Source organism: Haemorhous mexicanus, chromosome 7 (assembly GCF_027477595.1).
Source record: "Haemorhous mexicanus isolate bHaeMex1 chromosome 7, bHaeMex1.pri, whole genome shotgun sequence".
Lineage (NCBI taxonomy): Eukaryota > Metazoa > Chordata > Aves > Passeriformes > Fringillidae > Haemorhous > Haemorhous mexicanus.
The window spans coordinates 14457634-14472256 of record NC_082347.1 but is presented as its reverse complement, the minus strand read 5'-3'; the positions used below and the strand labels follow the sequence as shown (position 1 = coordinate 14472256).

Here is a 14623-nt window from a genome sequence, read left to right as displayed (position 1 = left end):
CCACAGTGAGAATGGAACTACTGAATCGGGGCTTTCCCAGTGCACGCAGTGACACCCATCACTGGATGCCTGGAGTATGTAATTTCTGCTAAGACTCGTGATTTTGTTGCTGTGTGAGTGACACTCAGTGTTACACACCTTTGCATTAGAACATAATCTACTTGTGCTCATCAGAAAGCAGTTTAGGAAAAAACCTCTTTTTGGAGCCAGAATGTCTAACCATAATTAGCTGAAGATGCACTGTGGTGTCCAGAGGGAAAAGGGGTTTGGAGCCATTTTCATTATAAAAGAGATACCTTATTAGCCCTGTGAAAATGTGCCAGGATGACAACCCTCACTGATGTGAAACTTCAGCGACTAAAGTTCTCCTACTGATTCCAAAATATGTCACTAGAGAGAAACTGGATGGGGGGGGGGGGGGGGGAAGGGTTTATGGTAATTTTCCTTAGGAAAGAATTCTTTACAGGTATAATCTCCTAAATAAGTAACTGCACCCTTCATCCTGGCAGAGACAGTGTGACAGTGTGCATTTAAAGTGACTTATTTCAATATTAAGGAAATAGTAGCCTGTGCTGCTGATGCCTCTAAATCATAAACAGTATTGCAGGCTCTAGTTAAGAAAAATGAGCCTTAGTTTTCCCTGGAGCTGAGCTTCTTCTGTAGTCCCAGTGAAAGAATTTTGCTTTGGAAAGTATCAAAACAGCTGCAGAGCTACAGATAGGAATATGAAGTGTCATTTCTCCAGATGCAGATGGCCCAGAGTGGTCCAAAGATGGGAGAAGACAGAGGGAAATAAGAGATTAGGAAGAAGGGGAATCAGAAGATTACAAAATGAGTCACAAAATACTGTTTCAACTCAGAAGGAGAAGATGACCTTGCTAATAAGAGATCAGGTCTCATGAAATGTTGAAGAGAAGTGAAAAAACCAGTCCTTTCATTTTCCCCTGCAGTGCTGGAAGCCCCTACTTTGCACTTGCTCCATTTGCTTTTAATTCCTGATGCTCCTACAGGGGCACCCCCTAATGAGAGAGATACACAAGGATATCACTGGGGAGATACAAGTACAATCTGTAAAATTTTACATTTGAGGCCAATTTCAAGTTCTTAGCTAAATATACATTTTGCATATTCATTGAGAGAATTAAAATGTAAGCATGGGATAAAACCATCATCCTTAGATCTGCTTTCTGAATCAGTGTTTATGTGACTTTTCCTTTGTCACTGAAGGAAGAGATGCCATTCCATGAGTCCTGGGAGGCCATTGTAGTTCTAAATGCAGAAATGCTTACCTTGCAATGTTGGTATGTCAGTAACCAAGGTTATTGACTTTTTAAAAAAGCTCAAGCAAGAATCTGCAGTTCTCTGACACTTCTAGTTCTGTCCTGCTCCTCCAGGTACAAACTGTAGATCCAATATCACCTTGGATAGTATTTTATTTCAAATATTTTATTTTCAAACATTTTTAAAATTAATTTATTCCAAATATGTATTTCCTGTAGGTACATAATGGATATGCAAGCATTTCCTCCTAAGCTTTTGACTTAGGCACGATGAACATACAGAATTACTGTTTAAATTAATGTGCCCTCATGAATTAATTTTAAACATTAGTATTTTAATTAAGGGTATATTGGAAGACACAACCATTTTTTCTGCATCTCAACAGGTCTTTATTTTAAAAGATATGTATACCTAATCTCTCGCTACTGTTAGGGATCATGAAAATCACTGAGCTGTTCTGCTTTCCTCCCCAAGATGTTGTCCAAAATTATGTTTATTCCAGCTTACTGTCACCAAGACTTACTACAGGGGTCCACAGCTGATGACAAATGTCAGCTCTTACAGTAAAAGTTAATTTGGAAAAAAAGCAACCCACAGATATGTTGATGGATCTTTTCAGATATTTCCATGATTAATAATTCAACAGAGGATGATTTCAGCTTCTTACAAATTTAGAAAGCTGTGATGATAAATGTACCAGGTTAAGGAACTGGAAAACCATAATTCTCTATTTCTACATGACTTTGAAACAGCTTTAGGGAATATATGTTCCACTGCCAACATAACTCTCTTCAAAGCTAGGAAATCCTCTTCAGAGGAAAGGACATTTTGGAACCCATGTCTAATTAGTCTGTGGCCTTTTTGCCAAAATGCATAACAGTCAATCTTAGAGAATGAACAGCACATGGTCACAAGACTGAAATGCTGATAACCACTGAGAAAACCATCCTTCAGTGGCACTTTGATCTCTGAGGACTAGCCTAGGACTAAAACTTACTCTGTTGCTCTTTTAATAGCCATCAGACCATATTGTCTGTCAGAAATAATACACTGCCTACACTGAGATGTGACCCAGTTGGTGACAGAGAATTAAATCTCACTATGTTCCCTTTACAGCTCCTTTGAGATAAAGATCTTATTATCCATTACCTTTGTCTTTGTAGAGCACGTAATTTCATATGAAATTTACCATTTAAAGGCTAATAATATGTTTAAAGCTCTGTATTAGATGATCTTAGTCACTGCCAAGAAGGAATGAAGCTGGCACTGAAAGTTCATCCATGTTCATAGCAAACAGAAAGAGTAAAACCACCTTAGTGAGAATGGGGTTTATATTTGCTCTGCAACAGAGTTCTGTACAATAATACATACAAGTGAGAATACATTTCTGTATCAAAATGCAGACAACAGCAGGAGACTGTATTTTAAACAGCATAGTAAATTCTGTATTGCTTAGCTTACAGATAAACTGGGGGAAGGATAAGAAGGAAGGAATATACTAGAGACCTGTCTACAAAAGTGTTTCTTTTCTTACTGAAGGGGCAAAAACCATCATTATGATACATCTGGTGCTTCCTTGTTTTACTTCAGAATAAAAACTAAATACATATTTTGTGCTTATTTTTAGCATTCATTTTCCTGTCTCCATTTTGCACATCTATTTATATCTGTAAGAATATACATCATATATGTGTATCTATATGATAGCCTTGCCAGCTTGTTCTCGGAGGAATGAACTCAAGCACTCAGTCCCACTGGCTGCTAAGAGACTTGGCAAAGGCACACCATTGCTGAGCCATTTCAGGCATTGCTCTCAGATGCTTCTCAGGCCAGCAGTTCATGGAAATACTGAGACAGAGTCTCCCATGGCTTGCTAATGCCTAGTTTTTAAGCGAAAGAGCTGGGAGATGTAAAATAAGGCAGAGAACAAAGAAGAATGAGCTGCAATCTGAACATTCCTTATCTCTGCCTTATCTCATCGATGCACATCTCTGGGTCAGGCCCAATGAGGATGCAGTTTTGAGGAGGGTGTGGGGGAAGCAGGTGTGCTTCTCCAAATCCCAGGGATACTAAAGATGGCAGAGATGACAGCAGAATTCCTTCCATCCTCCCAGCCTTTCTCAACAGCCACTTCCCACAGTTTTTAATCACTTCAGAAAACATAAGGAGAAGAGTCACCTCCCCCATTGCCCTGCCTGCCAGTTAGTTTTAATTGCCAGCACATCAATTACGATGCATTAATTTCTGGTTCCATTCCTCCCTTGTTTACCAGACATGATGTCAACCCAGTGCTTGGGTTGTACCAGTAGCTGGTTTTGTTCTCTGGCCTTCAGCAGGCACCCTGTCCACCCTCTCTCACAGACCATTCTTAGAGGCAAATAGGACAGTCTGTGAAATGTATCTCATTTAAAAATCCAGCTTACAGTCTGGTTCTAGTATTAGAGTGTCCCCCATGAACTGGCCATCTTTATTTAAATGTTAAATCTAATGCCATTGCAAAGTCAAATTAGTCTGCCCTCTAGACCTGTAATAACATTTAAATAGGAAAAGTATTATGCTCTGTGTTCACTCTGTCAACTCCTGAGTGCTCCTGGTACCAAAAGCATTTCCACAAGGGCAGGATTAGTTTTATTCACCCACTATGTGCAGCATGCCAAGTCACTCTTTTCACATTTTGAACTAATTAAAAAATAAGCATGTAGCATGACAAGTTAGGTTCAGAAATCTCTGAAGGACAGACCTGCATACAGCACATCAGCTGATACTTTGTGCCCTCAGCTATGACTTATCCCTATTCTCTTAAATTACATTCGACTGGCTGATCAGTTCATAAAGTAAATGGACAGCTGCAGCAGAGAGCAGACATTTTAATAGCAGAGTGCTGTAGACATGGCTGCCTGCCAAAGAACACATTGTTAAAGCAAGCAACATAAAATGAAAAATTAAGATATTGGCACCACGACCCACTGGTAAGAGCTGAGGGTCAGTAAAGGACACAGCTATAATCTAAAAGATTTCTTCCACTAGATTAAATTTAAGACAGGCAAAGCATCCTTGCTTTGGAGAAGTGTTCTGCAGTGCTGGGAACTGAAGCAAGTCTCCAAATAAACATAGAAGCCCCTGTTGCTGTCCTGGCCACCTCGGCGTCTCTGCTTGGCAACTGGCAGCTCGGTACAATCTCTCTTTATGGCACAGCTGTCACAGCTGGACATAGCAGCACTCAGATCAGTTCTGAAATGCACATTCTCAATAATCAGTACTTATTTTTTAGTATGTGCTTCATTTCATACTCTGCTTTGGCTATTGTTTATTTATTTGAAAAAAACATCAACGGTTTCCTGAAATTGCCTTTTGACTGAAATAGATGCAGAATAACAGCAGTGAGAGAAAAGAGTGTATTCTGATTCTGTGTCTGCCAGTGTTATCTTCAGTTAACAAGGACTGCATTAAAAAAAATGCTTTGGAGAAATTCTCTAGTTAAATGGTTCAGTTTTCATTATTCAGGAGCTCCAAGCATGAGTGCACATCCCTTCCTCTGGGTGCACATACATTGTGCTCCAGTCTCTGCTTACTTATCATCGTGTGCTGGCAATAGAGTTGTGATTTTTTTATTGCTGCCCTATACAATGACTACAGTATAGCCTGTGATGTGTCTTTATTCCCCTCAGTAATTCTTCTGTCACTGTGACCTACTGCCTCTTCTTTGACTCTAATTTCTTTGCAGAAGTTGTGTTTTACCCCACAGACATGTTTAAATAGCTTGTCAGCATCTCTATGCCATCCCATTTATTTCTGTGCCTGAGAGTTCTCTTTCCTTTGGAGCAAGTTGGACCTGAACAATTAAGCAAATAGCTAAGATTGACATGATGAGACGCTTCAACCATGCCTTATAGGATCTGTGACAATATTACAGTATAAATTGAAATATTTTTCGCTTGTTTTTTAATATGGAGTCTGTCTAAGAGTATTCCCAGTGATCCCTGGAGAGCACAGCTAAAAATTGGAAGGCTTCTTGACCTGTGGCTGTTCACAAGCAACAGGCGAAAGTATCTACAGATTTCATTATTTGCAATCACTTAGCCAAAACCAAAGGTATGAAATACAGCCTGTGTGTATGCCAGGAAATCTTGTAGGCTCAGTGCAGCGAGATTTTCCTCCACAATGCAGAACAGCTCAGAAATTTCTAAGGTGAATCATCAAGAGTGTCCTTTGGTGAATTTTTACAATAAATTGAGAAGCATTACTAATGCTTTCAACATTTACAAGGTGTGCAGGAGCTGAGCCTGAACCTTTCCAGCTCTTCATTATCCATCTGTGTAAGTTGAGCAGTGCTCAGCTTTCCCTGTGCTGCACAGGGCAGGAAAGCAGCATGTAATGATCCAGAAAGGCAGAGCCAGCCCTGCCACGTGAGGTGGTGAGAACAGGGAGAGGGAAGGGCAGCTCTGCTCAACCACATGGTGCCAAACACAGCCCAGGATGTGGGAGCTCTTCTGCCACATCCCACTGTGCTCACATGGGAGACCAGCAGGTGTAGACCTCCCTTAGGATTTTTTCTTTCGTCTTCAGCCCACCTAAATTCAGCACATTTACCTGTGGGTTCAGACCATGTCATTGAAATTCCTACACTTTAAGGTTAGGATTTTAACATGAGGTGTTTTTCTGACCTTGCCTCAGATTATTTTTACACACCAGGAATGAATTACTGTTGTGAATAATGGTGCTTTCAGATATTTTGGGTTGGGAAGCTATTCAGAAGACCTTGAGAAGCTGACTTGTTTTCAGTGGCTTAATAGAAGCAGATGAAAACAGGAAAAAATAACCTTTTTCACATCATACATTTTAACAGGAAAGCATGTGATGTTTGTACCATGATCTAAATTTTCTTATGTAAATCATCTCAACAGGGTGTGAAATGAAGAGTTGTAGATTCATTCTCCTAAGCTTCCTCCATGAAAGTTTCAGCTTGGATAACCCATAGTCTCCCACCCTAATCAAAAGCTGTTTAAAAAGGGAAGTGTCTAACATACATGAACAGATATAGATGTTTTATAACTTCATCCATAGGGATTTTTTGGGCTTATCCACACCAGCCCTAATTGATTGTGACTGTCCACTCACTTTATTTTAGAGCAGTCAGATAGGCTGGGTCAATTTCTTGAAAATTGAATTGCATCTGCATTATATTAACACAGGCTGACAAAACAGGCTGGATATAAGGAAAAGTTAAAATCTGGTACAGAAAAATCAGTCTGACCCTGCTTACACCCAACTCTGCTGTCCCAAGCTGTACCACTCAGCACTACTACAAACACAGATTCTAAGCTTCCTTCCACTTTAAGCAGCATTATTAAGGCCTGAAAAAGTGGGACAACTGAGCAGCTTAATATCACTCTCACCATGTGGAGGCTAATCTCTCCTCTGTTTATTCAGGATGCTCCTTCTCAGGGTCTCTGCTGACACTTCTCCCTGTCTGGGCCAGGGAAGATCTGGGTCCCGCAGTGATTGAGGTCACTGGGGCAGCCACTCAAGCACCAGGCTGTAAACCACAGGCACCTGACCCTGCTGCTGACACAACCACACGGGCACAGGGACACAGGGACAGCCACAAGGGCTCCCAGCTGAGCCACACATCCCAAAGGATGCCCCAAGGCCACAGAGCTTCTCACTGATGCTCAGCTCAGTGAGGGCAGACAGATTTTTAAGCACCATGTGTCACTAGGATCTGCATTCAATAGGCTACAACAGCACCTTCCTCACTGAGAGCTACACAGAACAGGGTAAGACTGATCAGGGGCTGAAGACTGAAGGCAAATATGAACAATCTTTATCCCAATGGCTCCTCCACAGCAGATTCCAGACTCCTATCAGCATTTTTGCTGATAAAATTGAGCTGTGAATATGAAAGGCAATTTTAAGGAGAAAAACTTAAAGCACAGTTGTAAATTAGCGAAGCTGGAGTCAACTGTAACAGTAATGAGTGCAATTTAAAAAATACCAATTTGTTGCATCTTCTGGAGATGAGAGTCTCAGAGTAATAAAAGTAATGTACATGCTAAGTATGATCAAGGTTAAAGTGACAGCAAGGCTCATTTGTTTCAGTTCCTCTGCCTTCTGAAATCCTCTCTTAAATCTTAAGGCTTCAGTGACATCTGCTGTTGAAGACCTATTTAATTAATTAGTTGTAATTTAACTGATATTCCTTCTAAGTGAATTCTTCTTCCATGGAGTTTCTACTCTTTAACTATATTTGCAAAGATTCCTACACAACCTTTTAATCTGATCAAAAAAACCCTCTGAAACTGAGCTCTTTTGTTGTCCTTCTTATCCCACAAGGTTTAAATCCCTGTTGCCTTTTTAAAGCAACAGAATTCTTCTCCCTGCCTTGCTCCTGCCCTCCCTCCCAATTTTAATACATGGAGATTGCATGAGCACATGTTTAACTGCCAATAAACCTATTCCCAATGTGTTCAAATCCATTGGTGGAATACCAAGATGGAGTTTATGATCAAAAAGCAGCCATGACAAGAGGAAACATGATCCTAAAGCTTTGTAAACTAATGCTTCTGTGCTCTCACAGTAGTCTTTAAAGAGCAGAAAAGAGAAATTAATCTGTGGTTCCCTTTCATGTGTGACTTTAATGCTTCTAAGAGCAGAACAGAAAGCCTTTAGTCCAAGCAGTTCAAGAAATCCTTAAAGTAAGGCTAAAAGTCTGATTCTTCACCTCAGGGCAGAGAGAGAGAATTATTCAGAATTAAACTCCCTGCACTGCAGGTCACACCTCCAGTAATGTGATATGGTGATTTCTATCCTGGATAAAAGGTGTTGTGTCAACATAAAACTCCAAGAAAAAATTACAGCCTAACAGTAGACAGGATGCTGCTGTTTGGTTGCATCTTTTTCTTGACATTCTGACAAAGAACCCTTTGTCAAACTAAAATTGATGGTCTGTGATGCACTGGACTTAAGGCCACAGAGTTGGGCACCCAAATTTTGCATCCTGCTTCTGCTGCAAAATTTGCATTGTGAACTTGAATAAGGCACAAAGTGAAACCTTCAGAAGTGTGCAACATTTCTGGATGTTCACTTCAGACTGCAGATTTGTCTTGCAGAAGTGACAGGAACATGGGAGAGGCTTGCACCCAGGAGGCCCTTTAGACCCAGGTCTGCCAAGCTGCTCCCCCAGAAATGGGGGTGCCCAGCACTGAAGGAGCTCTTGGCAATACAAATCTCCTGTCCCATGTCTCAGAGGGGGTGGGCTTGATTCCCCACTGTTTGGGCCCTGCTTGTTGGTGTTACAAAAACTGTTGGTATTGAGCTGTCAATAATACAAAGTGAAATGTGATGTAAAAGCTGAACTACCACAGCCCAAAGCAGAAAGGGACTTTTAAATTTAATTTCATCAAAGTATTTCACAGGTTAGAAGTGACACTTGAAGGAGTGAAACCAGGCAGCCAAGGGGAAACCTGCCACTGCTCCACCAGGCTTTCAGTCCCCCACATCACTGTAAGCCAGTGGGGTTTAAACAGTTACTAAACATAGGACTGTATTATTTATTTCTGATCTTTTTTAAACTGTGGCTGTGACTGAAACATCCTTTCTCTTGAGCGTTTTGACCTTGGATAGAGCTGTAGTAAACAGAACTAGTTGAATTGAATGTTTTTTCCTCACTGGAAGGGATCCAGGTTGAACTTCAGCACCATTTGGAGATGCTTAAGAGTTCCTGTAGAGCTGCCTAGGCAGAGCAGGGTCCAAGGGTGTGAAAAATAATTGTCTGAGGAATAGAGACCTCTCTACCAAAGAGGTAAGCATCAGCAATCCATAAATTGAAACAACTGAACTAAGTGAGGTAGGCAATCTAAACTCCACTTTAGCTAATCCTCTTAGGAAAATATTGATGAACAGTGTAGAACTACATAGAGAAAAATAAAAGGGGGGGGGGGGGGGGGGGGGAAGACAAGCCTCTGTCTTCCCAAACTGGTTTTACAATGTACTTTAAAGTTGGCTACATTAAACATTGCTATACATTATTTCATTTTAAAGCTGTTTTTTTTGCATAAGACTTTTTGCCAATATTTATCAACTGAAAAAAGCTGCTTTAATATGGAAAGCTGAATCCAAGGTTATTTCCTTATTTTTAGAATCAAAATCACACAAGTGTTCTACCAGTGTGAGGTTTCTCTTACACAAAATAAGCAAATATTGCTCAGTTTGTATTTTGGACCTTGTCCCTTCTTTAACAAAGCATTGATTGTATTTTTAACTTATTTGTATTTCTGTAAGGTTTCTTAAGACAAAAAATACAAACATTTACAAACTAATATTTCAAAAAAGGATATTATTTCTTATTCTTTAATTAAAAATTTATTCTTATTCTCAGTTAAACATTATATTCTAACATACAAGGTCCCATTAGCAATATCCTATTATCATTATTTAACATTCTGCTAAGTCATATGGTACATTATCCAAGTAATTTTCTTCCACATTTGGACTGTATGAAAAAGTCTTAACTGATTTATTTTCCTATTTCAACAGAAGTGGGATATGGATAATAATATATACCACTTCTAAAATTCTTGATACTCCAAAATAGCATATAGATCCCAAAAAACCCCATATTTCAGCTTATATGGCAGTAGATTTTCATTATCAAATAATTTACTGTGAGTTTGTCAGACTTTTCAACATATGTTCTTCCTTAAAGAGCTCTCATTAGCAATTAAAGACTTCATCCATAAGGGGAATACTTAAACATGAAGTCTCTGATTATCACCAAGACCTTGACTTCTAATCACACAATTTCATAAAAGTGAAACATTCCAAGGTTGACTTGCAAAAGCCACTGCAAGACTGCAACACTTCCTTGCTTTCATTTTTTCAGGACCCATGGGACTCCAGCTGGGAATACCTGGTGACAGTTCTTCATCACAGCCCTGATTTCATGTCCCCCACAGCCAGGCCCAAAGGAACCCAGGCTGCTTTAGTCCTTGCTAAGAGCTCTGAGTGCAGTGGGACAGTGTTCCCTGAAAGCTGGGAAGGGGCTGAATACAGAGGTGAGTAAAACTTGAAATCCCCTGTTTTCTCAGGTTTGCTGTGAACCCTTGCACTTATTTACCCAGCTGCTTTAAACATTCTTATCCCCTTTCTGCATCCGCTGTAGTTGATGTGAAAAGCTTCCATTCACTTTTCCATTCCCTTGCAGTGATGCCCCAAGGTTATCATCTCCTTTGAAATGGATTAAACACTCTTTTTCAGCCCTTTGACCTGCAAAAATGACCAGAAATATGAGGTCAGAGGGGAAGCTATTATGTCAATACTTGTTCAAACCCAAGACTACCCAAACCAATCCATGAGTTTGAGCAATGAAGACTAGTGTTTTCATCTGAATGAACTGTTAGCTCTATCTATTACTTTCAAGTGAATATGAAATAATACTTAGCTAAAGTTTCCAGCTAATGCATTCATGATAATTCTGAGCAAAAATTTACTCTAATGTTACAGTGACCTAAATGAGAAGTAAAATGATTGCCCTGCAGAAGCCTAGCTTACTCCCATTTGTGTGATAGACTGAAGTTTGAAACACCAGAGTCCTAGAAACACCCTTGAGCACACTTTTTAAAAGGCTGGAAGGAACAGATGGCTTTTGAACCCTGATGCTATTGGTGCTGTCGGCATGATGGAGCACTGTACCCTCATTTGTACTGATTGGGGTCAAATCAGCTCTAGCCTGTAATTTACCCTAACCACTGAGTCCTTTTTTCTAATTAGAATATCCATCATTACCTATTCCTACAGCAATGATAACCTACTGAACTCTAATGATTCAATCCCATCTGCCTTGCTGTGCATATCCTCGGCCATTTCCCTGCTCAGAACCAAAAGAATTCATCGTGGCACACAAGCCAGCAAGCACAAGTGCTGCTCCTTGTCTTGGGATATAAATGGAGCAGTTATCCTGGGTTGAGCTGTGATTTTCTGCAGGATTTTATTACTGGAGGGTTTTTAAGGTCATTCCTGTGAGAACCTTTGACAGTCTGCAAAGCTAAACACGAAATACCAAAGCACAGGCGCTGTTCTTCGGCTGAGAATTGATGGTCTTGTGTGAAGGAGAGAGGTGAAGGGCACCCAAGAGCTGCAGTCCATCTAACCCCAAACTTTAAACTCCAGTCAGTTCATACATTACAGCTGGATTCTCCCAGCTTTGACACCTGGGTTAGATCAGAGGCATCTGAGCATCACGCAACAGGTAACAGATGTGATCCTGGCAGCTCCCACACAGAGATGTTCAGAGCCCTCACAGTGCAATCATGTCCTGGAATGCTGCTGGAATAGTTCATTTTATCCTACCAAAGATGCCTTCCAGGCAGGAAAGCTGTGGAAGGCCCACGTGCCATGTGTTAAGCTCAAAAACAATTTGCAAACTGCTGCTTATTTAAAGAGGATTTAACTACTGATTCCAGCTCATTCTGCCATAGACAGGGGTGTTTTGCAGGATAAAGAGGACAACAGCAGTTAGATTACTAATATGGCATCCAGTTTAAAAACAGTTTTCACAGATCTACATTTTTGGGAAGAAGAGATTTGCTGTATTTTTTCCCCTTGTAATTGTGCATATTCAATGTACTTTATTGCCTTACAATTTCTCCCTTCATGCTTTTCTTTTTGCTTTCAGGACCAACTTGCTGTTTCTTCCTGTGTTAAAAAAAGGCTCATGAATTAACCAAACGGATTTAAAAATTCCAGAAACCATTATGTATTTGATACCTGCACTGACAACAGCACAGGAGGCTGCATTTTTCTGGAAGAGGTCTGCTCATCCCCATTGTTTTGCAATAGAACATTATCAGCAGCCACAACAAGAGAGTTTTAGTGAATCTGGAGACCATGGCCATGTTTCTTGAACCCAAGCCACTGCCTCCTGAAAGGATGGCAAAGAAAGCCCATGCACCTTTCTAAATGATGCTTTTAAATTTTTCCCCCATTACTAGTATTTTTCCCCATTACACTCTCTTACTGTAAAACAGTACAACAGCTGTAGTAGAGCAGGGAGGCAGCTTGAACTGAGAAAATGATTGATAGATTGGGAAAATTTAGAAATAATACTTATCCTTCACATTATCCATTAGGTCAGAAAAATATCCTTATCCCTTAACTCAGGGAAGATCCCAGGTGCCTGAATGAGTTACAACAGCACTGCAGAGCTGCACAGAAGTTGCTTACTTGTGCATATCAGCAATGCCAGAAAAAATCTGCTTTGATCAGCCTCACAAGACCTTTATGGGAATACCTCTTTCCTCATGAGGGTGTTCTGTGACACACAGCCTAGTTATGCTGGCAGGAAGATTTGAAGTCTCGAGACTGGCTGTTCTGCTCTGGCCTGCAATTACACCGGTAGCTGAGAGGGAGAATTTATTAAATTGCAACATTCTTTTGGCTAAAACACAGTTGGACTGACTTGTTGTGCAGCTCAAGAGTGAAAAGAGATGCTTCTAGCTTTTTAAGTTCATCAAAATTCACCCTAAATGAGTTTCCCAAGGAAAAGGCTTAGGAATTCAGCTTGACATATGAGACGTTTTCCAGCCAACTCTGGACTGCTAGATCTTGGCAAGAAACTCAAACTTCATTTCCAGGTCCAGATATTTGGTTCTGGAGCACGAAGAACAAAAGGCTTGTTTCTGGATTTCTCCACTAGCAATCAGTGATCTGCCAAGAAAATACAAATGCAGCAACAACCCCCAGATATTTTGTCAGGATCAGACTGATGAACAACTGGAATTCTCAAGTGACAGATTCCACACCCAGTTCTCCAGAAGGGAGATGCATTTTTATAGGGAGGGATATTAGATAAGTGCTGTCCAGCTGGCCTGAGCCTCTCCTTGGTCCCACAAGCCCAATGGCAGCAGGAACACCAATATCCCATTAGTATTAATTATGAAAATAACAAATTGCTTTCTAACAGCTTGATATACTATTTTTCTTTCTAATCTTTCTAATGTAGAGTTAGAAAAGGAATGGATGGCAGCTGCCAGCTCCAATACAACCTCAGGACAGGATTTGGTGAGGTCTGTTGGCTGCTTATACAACTGCACCAAGCAGCCAGAGCTCAGGAAGTGTATGCACAATGATCTAAGGCACAGGGTGTGACTCTTGGGGCTGCCCTGTGCAGGCCAGGAGTTGGGTTTGTTGGTCTCTGTGGCCCCCTTCCAGCTCAGGGTATTCTGTGCTTCTCTGAACTGAACAGCAGGGTTTGCCTGGGACTTGAATGCTGTGTTACACTTTTTCATTTCCTGCCTTCTCTGAGATTTTAAAACTCAAAAGCTGTGCTGAACTATTACTTATAATAAAATCCAGTTCTATTAACTGTACTGTAAGGAAATCCATTCATGTTCACAGAATAATTATCATATGACTTAAAATAAAGCTTGACCTATACTTAGTTAATCATATAATGGAAATCTCATTGTACTTGTACATCATGTATTTGTACTTCTCAAACATCTACATAAAATCAAAATTTTTGTAGGACTGAACTATTTTACATATTGACTATTTGATACCATAACTGGGACAAATTCAGACAGGGAATTACCACACTGTACCCTCTAAAACAAACAAACAAACGAACCTGAAGGAGAAACTAACCAAAAAACCCAAGACCTGAGTCTCTCTGGTGGGTTGGCCAAGTCTGGAGATGAGGTGCCCACCAAAGCCCTTATCTGAAAAATATTAATGATTAATTTCACCACAACTGTTATTGCTATTATTACACATATTATTCTCCCTTGTTTATCAGTGATAACTCACCTATGCTTATAACATTTCTGCTTCACTTTGTCAGATACATAGATACTAACTTAATATTTTTTTGCATTACCTTATTAACCTGGAGCTTGTAATCACTAAACACTTTTCAGTCAATGGGGTGCTTGTCAGCAAAGCCAGGTTGCATGGAGTAAATCCAATTCAGCCAGTCACTGGAGAAAAAGCTTCAGGTGGCTCCTGGCAAATATTGTGGCACCAGTGATGAGACAGAACAAATTCAGTGTGGTCTGGAGGTACAGTACAGATTTGCATAATATATTGCTTCAAGCTGCCCAAGCACAACTGGAATAGCTCTCGGGGTCTATCTGGTGTTAGAATGGCAGTAAGAGGAGTTGCTCCATGTTTTATCTAAAGCTGCTGAGCTACAGTTTTCAAAGGAGCCTGTGAAAACAAAGCATAGTAGAACACACCTATGGAAACTTGCTGAAATCTCTTGCAAAGCCAAAGCTTCAGATAACAAATAAGATCAGGAAAACCCTCCTGCAAAAGCAAGAAATCCTATCCCAGCTCTTCCCCCACC

General features: G+C 40.4%; 1 long non-coding RNA gene across 1 annotated transcript; it reads left to right on the top strand.

Annotated features, from left to right (window-relative positions):
* Positions 1–8968: 8968 nt before the first annotated feature.
* On the top strand, positions 8969–13679 carry LOC132329558 (uncharacterized). Its single transcript, XR_009487099.1, has 3 exons — positions 8969–9082; positions 10163–10334; positions 11954–13679. It is a non-coding gene; the product is annotated as an uncharacterized LOC132329558 (long non-coding RNA).
* Positions 13680–14623: the final 944 nt, after the last annotated feature.